General features: G+C 39.0%; 1 protein-coding gene and 1 long non-coding RNA gene across 5 annotated transcripts in view; one reads left to right on the forward strand and one right to left on the reverse strand.

The window, feature by feature from the left end:
* Window positions 1-22,370, forward strand: part of LOC147833617 (uncharacterized) — a 185,537-nt gene that overhangs the window by 98,601 nt on the left and 64,566 nt on the right. The gene's annotated exons all lie outside the window — the stretch shown is intronic.
* Window positions 17,145-22,370, reverse strand: part of LOC147840540 (uncharacterized) — a 5,248-nt gene continuing 22 nt past the window's right edge. Inside the window, exons 1-3 of the long non-coding RNA XR_015510080.1 lie at window positions 22,331-22,370; window positions 21,737-21,838; window positions 17,145-17,426 (exon numbers count right to left, since the gene is read on the reverse strand). The exon at window positions 22,331-22,370 is cut by the window's right edge and continues 22 nt beyond it. This is a non-coding gene — a long non-coding RNA (uncharacterized LOC147840540). The remainder of the gene's footprint in view (window positions 17,427-21,736; window positions 21,839-22,330) is intronic.

A 22,370-nucleotide genomic window follows, 5' to 3' on the forward strand; every position in this document is an offset into this window, starting at 1 on the left:
AATCATAGATCAAACAAACTTTCCAACTAACTCCATATTTTAGTCCATATTTTTATCACAATTTAGTTTAAATAGAGCAACTGCAACATATTAAAACACTGACTAATGTTTATTAACATCCATTTGATAGAAAAAGTTTTACAGGACAACAAAATGTAAAGACGGTTACATGTTTTGTTTTATTTCTTTAGTTAGCTGTTATGTCTAAAGCAGGGGTCACCAAATTTGTTCCTGGATGGCCGGTGTCCTGCAGGTTTTAGCTCCAACCCTAATCAAACACACCCGAACAAGCCAATCAAGCTCTTACTAGGTATGCTTGAAACACCCAGGCAGGTATGTTGAAGCAAGTTGGATCTAAACCCTGCAGGGCACCCAAGACCTCGAGGACCGAGATTGGTGACCCCTGGTCTAAGGGGTTATTTAAAACCATAATAAGTCCATCTTAAAAGAAATGTCTCAAAACCACCCAAAAACCCGTTGTTTGCTTATTTGACGTGTGAATTCATCTTTAAAGCAGCACCTGTGGTTTAATTATTTTTGTGAGATCTAGCTGTGGGCAATCACAGCTGTCACCAGGCTCCACTACCTGAAGAGGAGGCTGTCAAATTTACCTCATAGCTGGCTGGCAGCATGGGAAAATTGTGGTGTTTTCAAATGGCGACACCTGAAAGCAAGAGAGAGTGTAAATATCGAAAATGTAGAAGCCTAGAAAAAGCAAGCTTATTCCTGGATGTTCAAGCAGAGACCTAATAGAGCAGTACTAAATGGACAGAGGCTATTTTAGTTATGAGAAGCACCACAAAGCTGTACTCAAAAAGAAGAGTTTTTTTTTTTTTTCATGTTCAGAATAGGTTTTTAATGAAGCTTTTATACTGTTATGTTCTCAGTGCCAGTTTTTTTGGACAATATTTTTGAGAATTGTATAATCCTGTAATGATATAGCTAGTGAGCTTTTGTTGAAGAGGAAAAAATAAAGGTTCACATTATAGGCACAATATTAAATTTTCTCCACTAGAGGGAGTGTATTTACAACAAACAAAGTCATAGTTCAGTTTGATGATGCAGTGACTGTAAAATCATTTAATATAATGCTAGTATGAAGTGGCATGTTGGCTCAGTGGTTAGCACTGCCGCCACACAGGAAGAAGGTTGTTGGTTCGAGTCCCAGCTAGGACAATTAGATTTTCGTTGTGGAGATTCCATGTTGTTCCTGTGTTCATGTGGGTTTGTTCCAGTTTCCCCCCACAGTTCAAAAGCATGCAGTGCAGGTGAATTGAATTAATAAAAAAGCCGTAGTGTATGAGTGCGAGAGTATATGCATGGTTCCCAGTACTGGGTCATGGCTGGAAAGGCATCCGCTGCACAAAACACATGCTAAAATAGTTTGTGGTTCATTGTGGTGTGGTGACCCCTGGTAAATGAAGGACTAAGCCGAAGGAAAATGAATGAATAATATGAACCAAAATAAAAATGAGAATTCTTAAGCAATTGCTGATGTCAAGTGTGATGTGGCACAAAAGCAGCAGAGCTTTTATTATGCCACCACTCATGTGTCACGAGTTATTTTATTATTATTATTATTTTGTTTTATGGATTTTAAAATTCCTCAAAACATTTGGGATCATGTAGGTACATAAATCAGCAAAATATGTTATATTTATAGCATTTTTGCGGTTATCTTCATGGAAAAAAATGTTATGCCTTTAATTTTTTAACAATTATTATTTTTAAGCCATTTGGTTATTGAAGATTCATTAAAATAAATGTTTATGAAAATCAATTCAGTTAATGACTAGTATTTTTGGAGAAAACCAAAGCATATCCACTTTACATTTGGACGATAGCAAACAGTGAACAGAAAAAATAAAAGAAACATGACAAATAGCATGCATTCATGTCATCTTGTATTTCTATGGCACCTATGCCAATGCTTGAACACTGTGCCACTTTACCAACTCATTTGTAAGTTGTTCACGTTGCATGATGTAACTCATAACTCTTGAAATTGAGTTGTACAACAACATGAATGTGTTTTACTATAAATATGGTAATTGCACTTATTATGGTATTTACATACATGACAAGAACCAGGTGATGATGATTAGTAACCACGGAAACAAAAAGACAATCAGAAGCAAGAAAACTGAAATCTAACAGCAATGAAAAGAAAATCAGGAACCATTGTATACTATTATATTTAGTTTACCTTCCCAGTAGGTTTATCCTCAGTCTGTAGATCAAGAGGGTTAAACTTACCTTATGTCTGCCCTAAAAGAAGTGGTTATGACGCTAAAATAAACACTGAATAAATGTTACTACTCCTTGACATATTGGTAAATTAGTTCAATATTCATTTTCTTGTCGGCTTAGTCCCTTTATTAATCAGGAGTCGCCACAGCATAATGAACCACCAACTAACCAGGCAAGTTTTTTACGCAGCGGATGCCCTTCTAGCCGCAACCCATATTGGCAAATAATTGTAAGTTTCTTTCTTTATAACATATTAAAGTAACAATTCAATGCATGCATTTGCTTAAATGTAAAATGTTACTTCTCTGCATTATTTTTACAGGACTCCTTTTATCAGGTTAAGTGACCTACATTACCCCATCAAAGTAAATAACAACGACAGATATCATCAGACACAAGTCATTACCTTTCTCCAAAACATTGTCACATTTAAGAGAAGCAGAACTACAGAAAAATTAATAATTTTGAGCTGCTAATGAATGACAGATGGGACATTTGAAAATGCCAAACTAAATCCTGCTTTGTTTAATGCTAATGTAGGAAACCCACATCTATTGACAGCGGCTCTAAAAACAATCATGTGGTTAGAGATGTAGTTAATAGTCAATATAAGACATAAAGCAGGGTGGACTTTTAGTATAATGAGTTCACACCAAATGTGAATTACCAGGTTAAGCCTCCATCTAGATTACTTGTGGGATGCTTTTAACAAATTTCACACTCAAGTTGAATATAATGAACGTGCACAAAGACACTATTGGAGCGTCATTTGTGCAGGCCAGTTTGCATTGACTTTAAACATTTTTGTGCGAGTAGATTACATACATTTTCATTTGATGTCATGTTCAGCTGGGTGTTAAATAGAGCCAGGTGGAGCTGCAGAGAAATGTCAAAGCACCAAGTATAAAATAGGGAATTGTTATAGTGAGTTTTTTTAACACTTTGAATGTGTGTGTATATAAATATATACAGTTGAGGTCAGAATTATTAGCCCCCTTTTGATTTTGTTTTCTTTTTTAAATATTTCCCAAATTATGTTTGACAGAGCAAGGAAATTTTCACAGTATGTCTGAAAATATTTTTTTTCTTCTAGAAAAAGTCTTATTTGTTTTATTTCGGCTAGAATGAAAGCAGTTTTGAATTTTTTTAAAAAATATTTTTGGGACAAAATTATTAGCCCCTTCAAGCTTATTTTTATTATTATTATTTTTTAATAGTGTACAGAACAAACCATCGTTATAGAATAACTTGCCTAATTACCCTGACCTACCTAGTTCACCCTATTAACCTAGTTAAGCCTTTAAATGTCACTTTAAGCTGTATAGAAGTGTCTTAAAAAACATCAAGTAAAATATTATTAACTGTCATCATGGCAAAGATAAAATAAATAAGTTATTAGAAATAGGAGTTCAAAACTATTATGTTTAGAAATGTGCTGAAAAAAATCTTCCCTCCATTAAACAGAAATTGTGGAAAAAATAAACAGGGGCGCTAAAATTTCAGGGGGACTAATAATTCTGACTTCAACTGTATATGAAAACCACACACAAAGTGTTAATTCAACATTTTCAAAAGTGTTGGTTTACTCAATATCAACAGTTTTAAAATATGAACACAATGTGACTGAAATATTACCAATAGTTAAGATAAAAATAACACAAACACAGTGCAGTAGTTTTGCACCAAAATAACTCTATCTATCTATCTATCTATCTATCTATCTATCTATCTATCTATCTATCTATCTATCTATCTTTCTATCTATCTATCTATCTATCTATCTATCTATCTATCTATCTATCTATCTATCTATCTATCTATCTATCTATCTATCTATCTATCTATCTATCTATCTATCTATCTGTTTGTCTATCTGTTTGTCTGTCTGTCTGTATTAGAAGAAAAAATTTGAAATAAATCTATAAATCTGACATGTACAATCACACTGGTGTGATTAAAATTTCCAGTGCAACTCTTGTTTGCTTAACTCAAATCTACTTTCTCATAATGACTAGCAATCAGCAAGAGGTAGAAACAGCGCTTGTCATAAATCAGAATGTATTAGTGTTTTCAAATTTATTTTTGCTTCATTAACTTTAATATACAAGTTTCCATAGATATTTGAGAATCATATAGAGGTGGCAGTATGTCACGTGATAAACTTGACGCATCACCATAGAAAACGTAAAGAGTAAATAATGGTCAGGTTAAAATCCTCCACAGCGGTACTAGTAAGTATTCATTTAGAATCTCTATTAATACATTAAAATCTCAGACTTACCCTTGCTTTTCAGCTGTAGAAAAAAAAAATGTCAGAGAAACCTGTGGAATGACCGACAGTGGAGCCAAAGGAGCTCAAAGCTGGGTCAGTGTCAGCAGACTGACATGCTAAGGCGGACTCATGGGCCTAGTAGCCCGATGTGAAGCTGAAATATTCTCAACTGCATGTTGAGCTTGGTGTAATTCAAAACCCCCACTGTATTCCAAGTCCGAAACCTAATTTCTGATACATTTAGTTCTAAATACATAGATGCCAATCCTGTCAGAATATAACATTGAAGGATGACAGGTTTTAATTATTGTGTGAATCATTACTTTTAACAAGAATTCAATAGATTGCTTTAAATTGCTGAGTGACATCTAAATTGCCATGCATCTGATTTAATTACCCACAAACACAGAGAAGAAGAGAGCAATGAAGACAAAAAGAGCATCATGGTGATCATAGAACTGTTGTGTGTATTCTTTATGTTCATTAATGTGCTTAATTGACACAAAATGCACAAACAAGCAAATATCTGTCAAAACAAACCATTTGCAACTCCACCGCAGCCATTTAGCCTAATTAGCATAATTCTGTTAATTAATTTGATCATTGTGCCACAAGACACGTCATGTTGGGTAAACTTAACTGTCACCATTTCTCTGCTTGTCAAAAAGGCTTTGTAGGAACAGAGGTTGCTTGATAACAGGACTGTGGTTATGACAGTCCACACCATAATCATTAAAGAAGATTTGAGGAAAGGGGAAAAAATCTATAAAAGTACACTAACAAGTCTCAAACGGATAGCTGGACTTTGCTACTCAAGCAACTTATTAGCGCAGCTGAACTGAAACAACCTGGGAACCAGCAGGAGCACTAATGGTTATGTTTTCATGAAGCAGTTATCTATTCTGAAACAGTAAATCTGTAAAATAGCGTTGCAGAGATCAGCAACATAAGCACAGAGCTCAAAAACATAATAATATAGATTTGCATTAATAAAAAGCAATTTGCATCAACACAGTAACTATGTTTCTAACCCTCATCCACCAAGCTTCCATTGTTTATTATGAAGGGATTAAGCTGAAAATCAATGAATGAATGAATGAATTACTATTATTATTTGTATTATTATTATTATTATTATTATTATTATTATTATTTTGTTGTTGTGGTTAAAGTTACCCCAGATTGGATGATGAAAACATTTTCAACAGCACATAAGAGATATTTCCGACTCTTCAAAATGTTTCTAGATATTAAAAAAAAAAAAAAAAACATGCTTTTGCAAGTCAATACATTGTTTACAGCATCTGAAAAACAATGCTAAATCTGTTTATTGAGCCTCTGAGCATTCCGTGTAATTATCTGTGTTTGTTTTGGTGTAACTCCGCCCACTGTCAGTTTACACAATTGTATTTCAACAGCCCAGGTTGCCTTGGCAGTTAAACTGGTGTTTTGTTGCAGTCTTAAAAGCTCCCTTAAAAATGTGCAGGCGTAGCTGACAATCTGATCTCCAGAGGACAGTAGCAGCTTCTAAAATGAGGCAGATTCAGAATTTTTTAAATACACAGGAGTTTTTATAATAATAATAATACTTATTTTTAGCAAATAATACCATTGTTACAAACATAAACATTAGTTGAGCAGCATATAGTGTAAGGCTCTATCATCAGGCATGCTCGCTTCTGTATGTTTCATCAATCTGGCAACCTATGTTTACTTGCAAAAAGTTGTTGTTGGACAGCAATAACAAGTTCAACCACAAGGTGCCCATCATACATATACTTAAAAAAAAAAAAAAAAATATGTAAGCATTTTAGAATAATTTCTGGAGTATCATCTGACACTGAGGTCCAATATATATATATATATATATATATATATATATATATATATATATATATATATATATATATATATATATATATATATATACGTATATATATATATATATATATATATATATATATATATATATATATATATATATATATATATATATATATATATATATATATATATATATTCACATAATAACATACACAGTTGAAACCAGAAGTTTACATGCTCTAAAAAAGGAACATAACCATTTTTTTTTTTTTTTTTTTTATGTCTAATGGTAAATCATACTAAACTTTTACTATTTTAGGTACGTTAGGATTATCTAAATGGTTTACATTTGCTAAATGCCAGAATAATGAGATAATTTTATAATATTTTTTTTATCAATTTCTTGACAGTCAAAAGTTTAAATACATTTCCATGGTATTTTTTCATAGCTTTGCTTTTAAACTGTGTAACTTTGGTCAAATGATTTGGGTATCCTTACACAAGCTTCTCATTATAGTTTGCAGGAATTTTAGTCCATTCTTTGTGATATAAAAGGTGTAACTGAGTCAGATTTGTTGGCTGTCTTGCTCTTTCAACTCTGCCCACAAATTTTGTATAGGATTGAGATTAGGGCTTTGTGATGGCCCCTAAACCGCCAACTTATCCAGTTTTTACTCAGCGGATGCCCTTCCAGCCGCAACCCATCTCTGGGGAACATCCACACACACACACACACACACACACACACACACACACACACACACACACACACACACACACACACACACACACATTCAGACAATTTAGCCTACCCAATTCACCTGTACGGCATGTCTTTGGACTGTGGGGGGAACCAGGGAGAACATGCAAACTCCACACAGAAACGCCAACTGAGCCAAGGCTCGAACCAGTGACCTTCTTGCTGTGAGGCGACAACACTACCTACTGCGCCACTGCTTCGCCCCTGCAGCGTTTTTCCTCATCGCAAACACTACAGCAGTCTGGTAGTGATTCCGTTGCTTTTTTAGGGGTTAATTATTGTAATATCCCAATTGCAACAGAAAAATACTGTAGACTGTAACATTGTAAGAAGCTATCTCTGTAGATGGATGGCATTTCATGTCATGTTCATCCCTTTAAACTTAGTGTGAGCAGCTGTCAAAAATCAGCTGTTTTGTCATCACTTTAAACATTATGCTTGAGAGAGTCATTCAAAAACTAGCTCTAAAGTCCCGTTGGCCAATTAGTAACGGCTTCTGCTGTTTTGACGTCAGTTGCAGATATGAATGAATTGCGGAAGAAAGTAGTTCCTAATAAAAACGGGTTTTTAGACTCTCCGTGTTTGATTTTTGTTTGATTGAGCCGTTGAACTGTTGTATAAACGCAATATCACACTCGTAGCAGTGTGATATGGCTGTATATCAGTACTGGTGGGAAGCTAAGGCCCTCGTTCTGCGGCCTCGTGCCACACGCTTACCACCAGTGCTGATATACAGCCATATCACACTGCTACGAGTGTGATATTGCTCATATATATATATATATATATATATATATATATATATATATATATATATATATATATATATATATATATATATATATATATATATATATATATAAACTAATTTACATTTATTACCTTTATTACCTAAAAATACATAAATCCTAAAGAACTAAAACTTGTTTTACTGTATTTTTTTATTGAAGTAGTACAAATAAATAAATGAATGAATAAGATTGAATAGTTTGCTTTAGATATGTTTTGTTATTTTTAAGTAGGTCTGAATACAACAAAATATTCTTATTAGATACAGACAGCTTGTGCTGAAAAAATATAGCTAAGTAGTGTGACTATTTTTAGTTTATTACTCCCCAAGACTATTTAAGATCACTGTAAATGTGCTACGCTTTCTTTAGCATTTCACTCTGTGAACCTGAGAGGAGCTTCACTCCCTGCGGGGCTTGATGAGGGGTCAAAGAAAATCCAGGATACAGAATGATGGGACTAAAAATATCAGCTTTACTATGAAAAAATGACATTATTTTCTTCCCATCTGTCAAAGTATGATTTATGGATGAACAGATTAGCATTGAGGGTTATAGAATTGTTTATTATTGTGTATGTATGTCACACACATACAGACAGAGAGAGAGAGAGAGAGAGGGAGGATGAGGTAAAATTAGGACTTAGAACTAAATTCTTCCTGTCAGAATCCCTCACTTCATATGCCAGCTGCATAATCTCTGATCTTATCGGAAGGACATTTTCTTGTAAAAGAAGCCCATGCCATGTTGGATCCAGCTTTTGACATTAGTGTGTTCATTTAATGTTTCACAGAATTGAATTTTTAGATTTATGAACCTCTGCTGCAAGACAGTGGTGCGCAAAAGTGATCTTCATTTCTGGAAATCCTTTAATGTGAAGTTGCAAGCCATGAACAAATTGAACTCCATGATGAATCTCTATGTGAATAAATCCCAGTGATGATGCTTGAATAAATTTACTAGGAGAAAGACTTTGTGAATGCAATAATTCAATGAATAAATGCATTAATGCTTAATAAAGAAAGAAAATCTGTAATTCTTCCGCTTATGAAATGGACAGTTCACTCAAAAATGAAAATATCAAACCTTATATATATATAAGGTTACCTTATATACCTTATATATATATATTATATATATATATATATATATATATATATATATATATATATATATATATATATATATATAATTTATTTATTTATTTATTTGCATTTATTTATTTTTTCCTATGGTGAACACTAAAGATAATCTGAAGAATGTTGGAATCCAGCAGCCTCTGACATCCACAGTAGAAACAATATATATATATATATATATATATATATATATATATATATATATATATATATATATATATATATATATATATATATATATATATATATATATATATATATATATATATATATATATATATATATATATATATATATATATATATATATATATATATATATATATATATATATATATATATATATATATATATATATATATATATTATTCTTCAATATCTTATTTTGTGTTCAACTTAATAAATAAATTTACATGTCTGGAACCAGTGGAGGGTGAGTAAACAATTTTTATTTTTTTTTATTTTCAGTAAACTATCCCTTTAATAGTGGCACCATTATGCTACAAAATTACTTGGGATGTTATACATGTGGTGTGTATAGGTTTCTGTTTTGTCACAGCATACAGTGCTTTTATGGGACAATTAAGAGATGCAAATAAGAAATTTACTCTTCAATTACTGACTATCAAAACACCCTAGACATCAGTGTTATTAATATTATTTTTAATAATAGAAGATGTGGCCCTTGCAAATTAAAGCTAATGAACAGCTGACATACAAAACGAAAAAATAATATACAGACAATACAAAATAAATATTATTTTGTATTATATATTATTTTGTGTGTGTGTGTATAAATATATATATATATATATATATATATATATATATATATATATATATATATATATATATATATATATATATATATATAAAATCATTATATTATATAATTTATATATAATTTATATATATAATAACATTTTCATTTTATTTTTATTTTTTTTATAGGCACCCACCAGGCAAAACAATAGGGTATATGCTGAGCTAGTGTTTCTTCCATACTGATAAACGTTCGAGGTTACTAAAGTAACCCTTCGTTCCCCGAGGAGGGGAACGGAAGCACTATAAGTGGATTTGATTGTAAAATCCACGCATTGGGAGGTTCGGTTCAGAAGCTACTCGTCTGAAAGAGTATTGAACGGGCCAATTAAAAATGAATTGGCAGCGCAAGCCTGCGCAGGTGAGCGGCATAAGCAATCAACTGAGTATATAAGCTCACCTGGCGCCAGCAGACGCTATCCTTTTTAAGCTGAAGAGACTTTCAACAGCTAAGGGACAGTCATTATGGCGACGGAGTATAGTGCTTCCGTTCCCCTCCTCGGGGAACGAAGGGTTACTTTAGTAACCTCGAACGTTCCCCTTCGGGGGGAACTTCAGCACTATAAGTGGATTTGATTGTAAAATCCACGCATTGGGAGCCCATTGAAAGCGCCATAATGACTGCACCTTACCAACACCCCCGATGAGGAGATAGTCAAGCAAGCGTGACGCACCCACATCATGGGGGGCGCGGTCCTCCAACGTGTCCCTGGCCCTAATTTATCCTACTTCAACAGAAGTTTTACGGATTTATATATATTTTTTGGGAAGTCGTGAGCATCTAGATAATTCTAGGAAAATACGACAGTACGTTGGGAAGCGTGCAATCCCGATAGGGAGGACGCTGCGGAGGCCATCCGTTACCCAAGGGGGGATAGATGGCAGAATTTACATATGGACTAGCCCTAAAAAAGGGGAGTACGCATAGCAAAAGAGTGGTTAGCGGGGAGGGAAGACACGGGTCCGCCCAGGGGGGGGGGACTTAACCGTGGCTGAATAAGCATATGGGATCGCCTAGTGGGGACCACGCATAGCAGGCACCTTTACCCAAAACGCGGGCTGACCAGCGGGCAGACCTACAACGTAGTGGGCCAGCAAGTGACTCCTCCGCTGAGTCAGTGCTGGGGGCCACGGAGGAATCTGCAGGGCTCACCTGACGGGGAACTTTACTGACAGATAAAAAGGCGCACGTATCTCCGTGTTAGGGAAAATGGCGCAGCAAGCGTGTTTCAACACCCTACCGAATTGTTTCCTCAATCACCAAGGGTTACCTAATACCCTTGAGGAAACCGGCTCCACTCGCAGATTGTAAACCTTGCAAATGTGTTGGGTGTCACCCAGCCCGCAGCTCTACAGATGTCTGTTAGAGGGGCGCCGCGTGCGCGTGCTCGAGAGGATGCGAAGCTCCGAGTGGAGTGCGCACGTGCTCTCGGGGACGCGGCTCATCTCGGCTCTGATAGTGAAAGAAGGCATCCACAATCTAGTGGGAACTTATTTCGGTACGGCACTTCCCTGCTGCCGACCGCTATAACAGACGAAGAGCTGCTCAGATGATCTAAACTCTGAGTGCGGTCCGGATAATACGCAAAACGCGAACTGGACAATAAGAAGGGCTGGGTCTGCCTCCTCCGAGGGCAGCGCTTGCAGGCTCACTACCTCGTATTAAAACGGAGTGGTAGGAACCTTGGGCACATATCGCGGGCGGGGTCTCAGGACGTGAGAGAAGCCAGCCCAATTACAGGCACGAGTCACTGACCGAAAAATGCCTCCGGGTCCCCGACCCTCTAATCGATATCAACGCGACCAGCAGAGCTGTCTTCAGGGACAGAAAAATACTGAGTCGAGGATCGAAGGGATCTGACGCGGCTTGTGTAGCGAGGGCGAGATCCTAAGAGGGCATGAGAGGGGGCGGGGTGGATTAATTCGCTTAACGCCCCTGAGGAACCGGATGATGAGGTTATGCGTTCCCACGGTGCTGCCAGCCACCGCGTTATAAGAGCGGAGATGACAGCCACGTAACCTTGAGTGTGGAGGGCGACAGCCTGCTCTCCAACTTCTCTCGGCGTAAGAAAGCACAACGCTGATCTGGCAAATTACGGGGGTCTTCTCAGCGAGAGACACACCATTCAGTGAATAGACTTCACGTCAGGGCATAGGCGCGCTCGGGGAGGGGGCTCTAGCCCGAGTGACGGTATTAGCCACCGCAATCGGAGGTTACCTAAGTCTTCCTCGCGTCTAAAAATCTCTTCAAAGATCGGCGAGGGTGCCAGGTGGTGCCCTGTCCCTGAGAGAGTAGGTGCTCTCTCGAAGGGACTGCCAGGGGAGGGCTATCGCGAGGGAGAGCTCTGACATCCAGGTCCGGTTGAGCCAGAGGGGCGCAACCAGCAAACTGTTCCTCGTCCTCCCTGACCTTGCACAGTAACTGCGCGAGCAGGCTCACTGGGGGAAACGCGTATTGCGCGTGCCCCGAGGCCAGCTGTAAGCCAGTGCATCCGTGCCGAGAGCACTCGGTCAGGGAAAGAACAACTGGCAATGAGCGATCTCGGGGGAAGCAACAGATCGATCTGGGCTTCCCCGAATCGCGCCCATATCAGCTGAACAGACTCGGGGTGGAGTCTCCATTCTCCAGGACGCAAGGCTGCCGTGAGAGCGCATCGGCTGCACGGTTGAGCTTGCCTGAATATGAATGGCATGCAGCGATTTCAGCCGCGGATGACTCCAGAGGAGCAGACGGCGGGCGAGCTGAGACATGCGGCGAGAGCGCATACCCCCTATACGGCTGATATACGCCACCGCCGCCGTACTGTCCGTCCTGACCAGCACGTGTTGCCGCTCCAACACCGGAAAAAAACGGTGGAGAGCGAGGAACACTGCCAACAGCTCCAGGCGATATGCCAATGCAACTGGGTACCTTTCCACAGGTCCGCAGCCGCATGCCCGCAACGCACAGCCCCCCAGCCCGTGTTGGAAGCGTCTGCTGAAACGACAACAAGACTGGACGCCTGTTCTAGAGACACCCAGGCCTGTAGGAACGAGGGGTCGCTCCAAGGGCTGAGGGCGCGGCGACACAGCGCAGTAACAGAGACTCGGTGTGCGCGCGCGTGCCATGCGCGTCTGGGGACTCGATCGTGAAGCCAGTGCTGAAGTGGTCTCATATAGAATAATCCGAGCGGCATGAAGCGGCTGCGGATGCCATATGCCCCAGGAGCCTCTGAAATAGTTTCAGTGGGACCACTATTTTACTGTCGAGCTCTCTCAGACAGTACAGCATCAGCTGAGCGCGCTCTCCGGAGAGGCGCGCTGCCATGGTGACCGAGTCCAGCTCCAGCCCGAGAGAAGAGATCCTCTGCACGGGGGCGAGTTTGCTCTTTTCTCGGTTGACCTGAAACCCCCACAGGTGGAAGTGCCAGAGCACTTTGTCTCTGTGCATAATCAACTCTGTGCATAATCAAAGAGAGGGCAAATTCAGCCAGTCGTAAAGAAATTGAGTATGCAGATGCCCGCGAGCCGAAGGGGCGCTGAGGCACCCTCCGCGGGCTTGGTGAGGACCCGCGGAGACAGAGAGAGCCCGAAGGGGAGGGCTTTGTATTGCCAAGCTCGACCTTCAAACGCAAACCGCAGAACTGTCGGTGGCGAGGAAGAGTGGAGACATGGAAATACGCGTCCATCAGGTCTAATGCTGCAGACCAACCCAGAGGACGAACGCACCGGAGGATGCGCTTCTGCGTGAGCATTCTGAACGGCAGCTTGTGCAGGCAGCGGTTCAAAACGCGCAGATCTAGGATTGGCCGTGACCCACCGCTCTTTTTGGGCACGATGAAGCGTGGGCTGTAAAACCCCCTCTCCATCTCGGCTGGAGGGAGCGGCTCGATTGCATCCTTCGCCAGGAGGACAGCAATCTCCTCTCGCAAGACAGGGGCGGACAGAGGGCTGACCCTGGTGAATACACACCCGTGACTTGGGGGGCCGTTTCGCGAACTGAATCGCATAGCCGAGTCTGATTGTGCGTATGAGCCACCGCGAAGAGCTGGCCCGCGCTAACCAGGCAGGCAGAGCTCTCGCTAATGGACTCATCGCTACAATCGCTGACGTACCAGCAGTGGGGCAGCGCGGAGTGGGTGTGCTGATCCGGGAAGCTCGCGGGTCCCACGGAAAAGCTGGAGGTGAGATATTTGCTCTCACTCCAAACCCGAGCTCCGGAGGGGAGGCTCGAGGGGTGGGAGAAAGGAGACCGTCCTCCCAGCGCTCGTGAGCCACTGGCGAAACGCACCGAATCTGCAAGCTAGAAAGCATAGCGTCACAGACTGGCAGATTTCGGGCTGTCACATCTGGGGAAGTGAAAAGTGCCCTTTCATAATGTTTTCATGGCAGTAAAAAGTGCCGTTGGAAATGGGGCCCCGCCCTCCAGCGGGGAAAGAGCAAGTTCCCTCTTCTCCAGATGGCCTGTCCCAGGGGCGCTTCGCGGTCCGTTGCCGGACTTAGCGGCGTTCTGGGCAGGGGGGCTGCCTGCTTCCGAGGTGCCCGACGCGCTCGCTTCACCAGAGGTGTGTGCGGGGGCGGAGCAGCTCTCGTAGGCGGGCGCCTTCGGCGAGGAGCAGGTATGAATGGCACGGCGGGCGGAGCGGGCTACGGACCGCCGATAAGACATCACCCACCAACTGCTCTCTCACCGCCTTGAATTCCTGGGTGAATTCACAGACAGTGTCGCCGAACCTGGCTGGGGATATGGGGAAGTCAAGAAAGCGGACTTTGTCGACTTTGCGCATATCAGCCAGGGGTGGCGCTCCTGGACCACTAATGTGGACATCGTCCTCCCCAACGCACACGCAGCGGACTCAGTAGTCCGAAGAGCTAAGTCGGCGGCGGTGCGAAGCTCGTAAGCCTGGGTTGGACCCACCCTCGTGCAGCTCGGCCAGCGCCTGCGCTTGGTAGCGCTGGTAGGTGGCTATCGCATGCAAGGCGGAAGCAGCCTGGCCCGCAGCTATGTAAGCTCTAGCTCCGAGGGAGGTAGATAACTTACAGGCTTTGGATGGGAGACGAGGCGGACCCCGCCAAGAAGAGGCGCCGCGCGGATTTACCGCCATCGCGCACTCAACCTGAGGAATCGCCACATACCCCTGGCTGTTTCACCGTCAAGAGTGGTTAGGGTGGAGGAACACGCAGCACGAGCAGAAAAAAGTGCTTTACAAGACCGCGTGAGCCTACTGTGCACCTCCGGGAAGAAGGGAACGCCCCTCTAGTCGGTCCGGCCGCGGAGCTGGGGGATAAACCATCTCCAACCCACTGCCGAAGCAGCCCGGGAAAGCACGGCTAACATGTCCGTTTCAGGATCCGTAGTGACAGCGCTCACCAGCCCGAAGGGGGTGAGCGGGTCTGGATCATCATCGGACAATGAAAGCCCACCCTCCGATGCCGCGGTGGACATCTGGTCTCCGGTGTCATCGGGCGTAAGGGCTACCATCTGTTAGACGGATCGCTTCCCCCGCCCGAAGCTTGGATGGAGCGCTTAGAGAAGCGGGAGGTCCGCGGGCCCGTGGGCGACGGATTATCTCTCGCTGAAACCCTCAGATCTGCCCGAGTGCCCGCTGCAGAGCAGGGGACAACTGGGGTGGTTCGCCCTTTTGCAAAGGCTAACCGCGATCTTGCGCAACAGTCATGGCATCGCAATGACGACATGAACTGCCCGCGAGCAGCGCATTAACATGCTGGACCCCCAGACATGTAACGCAGTGCCCGCACCCATCATCCGAGGACAGGAAACCACCGCATCCAGAAACGCACAGTCGGAGCGCCGTCCTGATAAGGACGTGCTGCACGACTGTGTTGCTCTTTCTGTGAAGTTTGCAACTTTATACGCACCGCTCTGGAGGACCGGACCCAAAGAACGCCAGGCAAGGGAGAAACCCAGCTCGACCGTCTGCCACTGCGTGTACACACTCTGGACCGGGAGAATGCTCTCGTTCGCTCAGAATCGCTGGTCACAGCAGGAGGAACCCTCATCGACTCGATCAGAAAGTCTCTGAAGCGAAAAGGATAGCGTCTGCTGGCGCCAGGTGAGCTTATATACTCAGTTGATTGCTTATGCCGCTCACCTGCGCAGGCTTGCGCTGCCAATTCATTTTTAATTGGCCCGTTCAATACTCTTTCAGACGAGTAGCTTCTGAACCGAACCTCCCAATGCGTGGATTTTACAATCAAATCCACTTATAGTGCTGAAGTTCCCCCCGAAGGGGAACTTCTGTTAAACGGTTAATGTCACTTTTCAGTTTTATATGGTTCCCTTTACAGCAGCAATGCTGTAAAGTAAATAAAATATAATTAGTTAAATAGACTTTGGCCTTTATTCAGTTGCTTAATTGTAAAACGAGATGAAAAACCGTTTATATGCATGCGCCTGTCAGGATTAGCAGGTTAGCGCAGAAGCTCTATTTAATATACTGAGGTAAAATAAATGTTCCCCTTTTAAAGACATGGTGGGGAAAATGTAATTTATTGAAGAGCTTCTTGTACATTCTAAGATGCACTATATATCGGATATCACTCAGCCAGTGGAGATTGCACAATTAAAAAAAAAAAAAAAAAAAAAAAAAACTCAGACCTTAAACATGCAGATTTTGTAATGGCATACAGTTCACTAGAAGCACTTGACCCACACTGTAAAAAATTTCCCTGTAAAAAAACAGTAATCTACTGGCAGCTGTGGTTGCCATTATCATACTGTAAAAATATGGTGCCCTACCGTTTTTTAAATTACCAGCATGATACTGTTTTTGTTAGCAACAGTATTCTACTGTTGTGGAACTGTAAAAATACAGTGCCCTACCGTTTTAAATTAACAGCATGATACTGTTTTTTTAGCCACAGTAATCTACTGTTATGGAACTGTAAAAATACAGTGCCCTGCCATTTTTAATTAACAGCATGATACTGTTTTGTAAGATACAGCATACCACTGTTATTCTAATGTAAAAATACAGTGCCCTACCTTTTTTATATTTTATCTACAGCATGCATCTGTTATTTAGAAGCATAAAGCTGTTAAATTACAATCCATATTTAACCATATTATTTCAGATTAAAATGATTCAAAAAAAGAAATAAATCCAAGTTATATTTCACATTTTTATTTTCAAACAACACAAAATAAAATCTGCATTGTGTTAATGAAAATATTAAGCCAAAGAACAGGCAAAAATTGTAAGTTCTCCAGAAATGTTAAGATCGTATTCAACATTGTACAACAAGAAGCAACTTACCAAATGTCATAGAAAAAATTAATAAATAGCCACTTTACAATTTAGTCTTGGATATAAAATATAAAAATATATAGGCCCAAAATGAGCTTCAGCAAATGAAGAAAAAAAAGGCCTCTGTGTTGCAAAAGTAGGGGGGTGCAAGCTAGCTGCATTTTAAATAAAGTCCCATTCAAAGTCCATTAGTTTCTTTAAAAGGTTTGAAACCTTGGGGTTTACAGTCATGGTCTTCTTCTGAACTGTCTTGCCAGTTTTTTTTGACGTCACATTTCCTCTCACAGCCTTGGTTCCCCTCTCTGGATTTATGCCAGCAAAGCATCTGAATAATAAGAATAAAAGATTTTCTGTGAACAAGGTATTTAAAACTGTATGACTTACAAAAATAAATAAACTATCTGCAAAAGTGATTTTCTGTTCTGAAAGAAAATTTTAGTGAAAAAGCACATGCATTTTTGCAGCACTAAAATGGTTGTCCCTGAAAAAAGGTTATTATTATATGATGAAGATTAAAGACATGAAAAGGGCATTCAAATGTTAAAATGTTTGATTTTTGAACAACACCAGTGACGTGTGTGTACATAGTTAAAGTCCCTATTTGCTATTATATATGTACAGTTGAAGTCAGAATTATCAGCCCCTTTTTTTTAATTATTTATTTTCATTATTTTCCTAATGATGTTTAACAGAGCAAGGAAATGCTCACAGTATCTGATAATATTTTTTTTTCAAGAAAAAGTCTTGTTTTATTTTGACTAGAATAAAAATAGTTTTGATTTTTTTAAATATTAATTTTAAGGTCAAAATTACTAGCCCCTTTAAGCTATATAATGTTTAGACAGTCTATAGAACAAACAATTGCTATATAATGACTTGCCTGATTACCCTAATCAGCCTAGTTAACCTAATTAACCCAGTTAAGCCTTTAAATGTCACTTTAAGCTGTAAAGAAGTGTCTTGAAGTATATCTCATCAAATATTATTTACTGTCATCATGACAAAGATAAAATAAATCAGTTATTAGAGAGGAGTTATTAACACTATTATGTTTAGAAATGTGTTGAAGAAATTCTCTCCGTTAAACAGAAATTGGTGAAAAAAATAAACAGGGGGCAAATAATTCAGACATCAACTGTATATAATATAATATATATTTTTTTCCCCAATTTCTGTTTAACAAAGAGAAGATTTGTTCAACATTTCTGAACATACTAGTTTTAATAACTAATTTGTAAAAACTAATAACTGATTTATTTTATCTTTTCCATGATGACAGCAGATAATAATTGCCTATATTTTCTTAAAATACTAGTGTTTAGGCCTAACTAGGCTAATTAGGTTAGTTAAAGTCATTGTATAACGATGGTTTGTTCTGTAAACAATCAAAAATATGTATTGCTTTAGGGGACTAATAATATTGACCTTAATATGTTTAAAAAAAATAAAAAAAACTACTTTTATTCTAGCTAAAAATCTGAAAAAAATTCTCCAGAAGAAATAATATTATCAGAAATTCTGTGAAATATTCTTTGCTCTGTTAAACATAAATATGTAAATATTGAAAAAAGAAAAAAAAAATCAAGGAGGCTAATAGTTTTGACCACGCACGCACACACACACACACACTCACACACACACCACATAGTGTTCAGCATAAATGAACAGCCCCTTTAAAAAATGTATATTTGTATAAATTCCTTAGTGAATATAGACAAATATATATTGGTGCATTTAAACAAAACAGTTTTATTAAACAGAGTAATATTTTTTCCTGTTTATTATTAAAGTTGTATTTATTTTTTTTCATCAAAATATTCACTGGCGTGTACTAAGTTTATTAGCTCCAATTTTGGCTTTGACTAATCTAATGTTTATGCACAAATATATAATTGTAAAGCATTCTATTCAAAATATTAATCTGAAGGACAGATTTTTTAGAGGTCATGTTTAGAAAGACTATTCTGCTCACAAAGGCTGCATTTATTTGATCAAAAATAAAGTAAAAATGTTGAATTTTAAAGTGTTACTACTAGGGATGTAACAGTATTAGAATTTCACCGTACGATAATACCTCGGTATGAATGGCATACTTATTGAATAATTTACAGGAAAAACAAAACTAATGAAAAGACTCGAAAAAAGTGCCAAAAGTGTTTATTTACCTTAGCACTGAACATATCAATGACATACAAATTAGCCATCTATCTGTAAGTTTCGAAACAGGAACTTCAATTTTTTAAATTTTAATAAAAAAAAAACTATTAAACTATATATATATAAAAAAAAGTTTTAATTTAGTATTGTTGAAAACTCATCACATTCAACATTTAATCACTCACTCACTTAGATATAGATGGGTTTTTTTTAAGGAAAATGATCATATAACTATAATCTGGTAAAAGCTGGGATCTCTGGGCATGTCCCCTGCAACAGAAAAAAAAAAACCCTCTCCATTTGGGACTGAGGTTTCTGGGACAGAGAGATATGATTTAGCCAAGGTTGACAGCAGTGGGTGACGTTGTGCATTGTCTTTCCCCCACTTGAGAGGACAAGCCATGAGTGAGATAGAGGTCTCTTTGCGGTACAAGTCAATGTCTGCATCAATCTAACAAGTGTGCTGTGTTCTGCAGTCCCCATGACTGTTTTTAGTCGTATTCCCCGACTTATATTTCACAACAGTCTGGCTGTGCCTGCATACTGTTTTTTTCTTTGTCTGTCAACTTTTCTCCTTTATTGTATCTTTTTAGAGAGAAACCGAAATGCTTTCACACATCCAATTTGAAACCCACTTTAGGTTCGATCATTTCCAGCTCTTTTTCTTCCCCGCTACTAGCACCACACTCCATTTCCGCATTACTGGATCTGTAGCGACAACAGACCGCAAAGGATAATGGCCACGCCTAGGCTGATGGGAATTGTAGTTCCCGCTACCTCCCGTTCGCTTCATTCGCCTGAGCAAACTTTTCTCAGAAATATAGTTTTATTGAGTCATGCGCCTACGGTAATATTGAAAAAAATTACTATTGCGGTATGACGGTATTTACAATTTTGTTACATCCCTAGTTACTACACTATTTAAATAATTCAAATTTTTCAAATTTTTTTTTTTCTTATTAAACGTAGTTTCACATTTAATTTAGTGTCATATGATCCTTAAGAAATCATTATATTATTGGTACAAAACCCCTAATATTGATTCTTATAATGATCAGTGCTAAAAAAAAAGCTTCAAAGTATTTTGGAAACTGATACATTCTTTTACGATTGTTTGATAAAAAAATAAGTACATTTTTCTTTTAAAATCTTTTTTGCATTATAAAAAATTAATTCACTTTTATTCATTCCTTTATTCATTTTCTTTTTGGCTTTTTCCCTTTATTAATCTGGGGTCGCCACAGCAGAATGAACCGCCAACTTATCCATCATATGTCTTACTCAGCGGATGCCCTTCCAGCTGCAACCCATCACTGGGAAACACCCATACACTCTCATTCACACTCATACACTACAGACAATTTTAGCTTACCCAATTCACCTGTATCGCATGTCTTTGGACTGTGGGGAAAACCGGAGCACCCGGAGGAAGCCCACGCGAACACAAGGAGAACATGCAAACTCCACACGGAAATGCTGACCCAGTCGAGGCTTGAACCAGCAACCTTCTTGCTGTGAGGTGACAGCACTACCTACTGAGCCACCGCGTTGTCTAATTTACTTTCATTCTTGAACAATTTAGTTTGATGAGTAAAAGTAATTAATTTTCAATGGTACTTTGAAATAGTATTGTATAATGTGTACTGACGTGGTGGCGCAGTAGGTAGTGCTGTCACCTCACAGCAAGAAGGTCACTGGTTCGAGACTTGGCTAGGTCTGTGCAGAGTTTGCATGTTCTCCCCGTGTTTGCGTGGGATTCTTCCTGGTGCTCTGGTTTCCCCCACAAGTCTAAAGATGTGGTACAGGTGAATTGGGTAGGCTATATTGTTCGTAGTGTATGTGTGTGAATGGGTGTGTATGAATGTTTCCCAGAGATGGGTTGCAGCTGGAAGGGCATCCACTGCATAAAACATGTGCTGGATAAGTTGGCGGTTCATTAAGCTGTGGCAACCCTGGAATAATAAAGGGACTAAGCCGAAAAGAAAATAAATGAATAATGTGTATTGTATTGTTCCACAAAGTTATGACAACAACAATAAATGTTTATTCTTAGCAGATGGTTATATTAAGCACCATGAGAATTATGTGACACTAAGGACTAGTATTTTTAATGATGATCAAAATTTAACTTTAAAATACAAGAATCACATTTTAAACTAAATACAATAAAATACCAGTACATGATTTAATTAGTTTATGATAAATATATACTATTTAACTGACGTTTCACTATATCGCAGTTTTTGCTGTATTTGTCCTGGTTTCTATTACAGAATTGATTAGCCTTTGTGAGCACAAGAAGCTTATTATACGACAAATATATATATATATAATTCTAATCTAATATCTAATTCTAAACTTTTCACTTGTAGTGTATACACACAAACACACATGTGACAAGTTGGACATAACAATATTCTATTCCATGAAGTCCTCATGCTAAATTAAACAAAAAATATGTAAGTGCAAACATATTACCTTTGAAGGAATTCCAGTGTGCATGCTCACCCTCACAGATTATTCTACCTTCCATGCTGATCATCCATTGTTTTATCCACTGGCCCAAAGTATCATCTGAACCTTTAATAAATTGGTTGATTAAAGTATTATTTATGAATTATTCTGGAGATTAATTCTGTGATTTATCATTTGTTTTGAAAGGCTTGGTGTTGAAAGGGCCATGATAGAATTATGCAAGACGTGATAAAGCCATACAATATAATTTTTCAAAATTAAAATAAATATTTAAATAACTATAATAAGCAACTACATGAAATCAAACCAGGTAATCTGAGATTCAAAGATAAAGAAAAGTGACAGAATGTCTTAAGCATGTGTTAAAACATTGACAATAGTATGTCAATAGTAATACTATAGGATAACTAGGCTTCTAAAAGGCAAGTTTATTTCTTTGGGTATCAGATCAAAACAAATACATACATTTCTAACTAAATGAGACTTTGCTTTAATGAATTAAAAATGAATGAATCTATTTCGTCAAATACAAACCAGCATAGTCTATAGCCGGACACAAATTCGATTTTTTCCCTATCTTAATCGCAAAATACTTACCAGGCAGAATCAAATGAGGAGTCACAGGCAGGTTACCCAT

The sequence above is a fragment of the Danio rerio genome, chromosome 15, assembly GCF_052040795.2.
Source record: "Danio rerio strain M-AB ecotype USA chromosome 15, GRCz13ab, whole genome shotgun sequence".
Classification (NCBI taxonomy): Eukaryota; Metazoa; Chordata; class Actinopteri; order Cypriniformes; family Danionidae; genus Danio; species Danio rerio.